Source organism: Ursus maritimus, unplaced genomic scaffold, assembly GCF_017311325.1.
Source record: "Ursus maritimus isolate PB19 unplaced genomic scaffold, ASM1731132v1 scaffold_8, whole genome shotgun sequence".
NCBI lineage: Eukaryota > Metazoa > Chordata > Mammalia > Carnivora > Ursidae > Ursus > Ursus maritimus.
This window is the reverse complement of record NW_024426996.1, coordinates 35,957,681-35,958,631: the sequence shown is the minus strand read 5'-3', so window position 1 is coordinate 35,958,631 and position 951 is coordinate 35,957,681. Positions and strand designations below refer to the sequence as shown.

Below are 951 nucleotides of genomic sequence, written 5' to 3'. Positions count from 1 at the left end.
AGTGTGCACACACACACACACACACATGCAATGTTCATTCCACTTACTCAGTTTTATAATCTTTTTTTTTTTCATTTCACATGAACTTATTAAGATGTTTTCCTGTCATTTCTTCATGCAACAAATATTTACATAACAAATATCATTTGCCACAACAATGCTACTTAGGTTGTAAACAAAAATTTATAGAACAGTAATAGTTACTCCCTTGTGGAATTTTTATTCTGATTAAGCAGACAGATAATGAACAAGAACAATTGAAGAAATAACTAAAAAAATATATTTCTGTGTATTTATGTGGGCATAATTACAAATAATTAAGGAAATTACGAATAAAAGATAATCACGAACTGAATGGAATAGCTACAAAAATAAGGTGGCTAAAGATGATATTTTACAGGTGACATTTGTGCTGGGCTTTGAAATATTAAGAAAGAGCAACCTGTATGCAGTGTCACGTAGGAGCAATCTAAGCAAAGGAAGCAAGCATGACAGTCCTACACAGCAAAAGCTTTATTTTGGGAAAGCTATAAAAAGATACCAATTCCACTGCACATGGTTAGAGCTTAGAGTTGAGGCCACTGGCTGGCCGATGACTCACAAGTGTAGGTAGGGCACCACGAGAGGGCCAAGTATTTCGCTAACATCACAAGGGTCTCCGGCCCAATGAGTGGAGTTTGATAGTAATTCTTGCTACAGTTCAAAGAAAGAAAGAAAGAAAGAAAGAAAGAAAGAAAGAAAGAAAGAAAGAAAGAAAGAAAGATGAAAGATACCAATTCCAGAGTCTACTGGGAAAGAAGACAGAAGAGGATGTAGTTAGACAGAAATCAAGTCATTCAGGATTGTGTTGTTTGGTTTTCTAGTAAGATCGAAGCACATGAATTGAACTAACTTTTGACTCCTTTTGGCCAACAGAATGCAACAGACATGATACTGTGCCTATTCTAGCTC

At 35.5% G+C, this 951-nt stretch overlaps 1 non-coding gene across 1 annotated transcript; it reads left to right on the top strand.

Annotated features, from left to right (window-relative positions):
- The first annotated feature begins 548 nt into the window (after positions 1–548).
- On the top strand, positions 549–701 carry LOC121101573. The gene has a single exon (XR_005833565.1). It is a non-coding gene; the product is annotated as a small nucleolar RNA SNORA62/SNORA6 family (small nucleolar RNA).
- Positions 702–951: the final 250 nt, after the last annotated feature.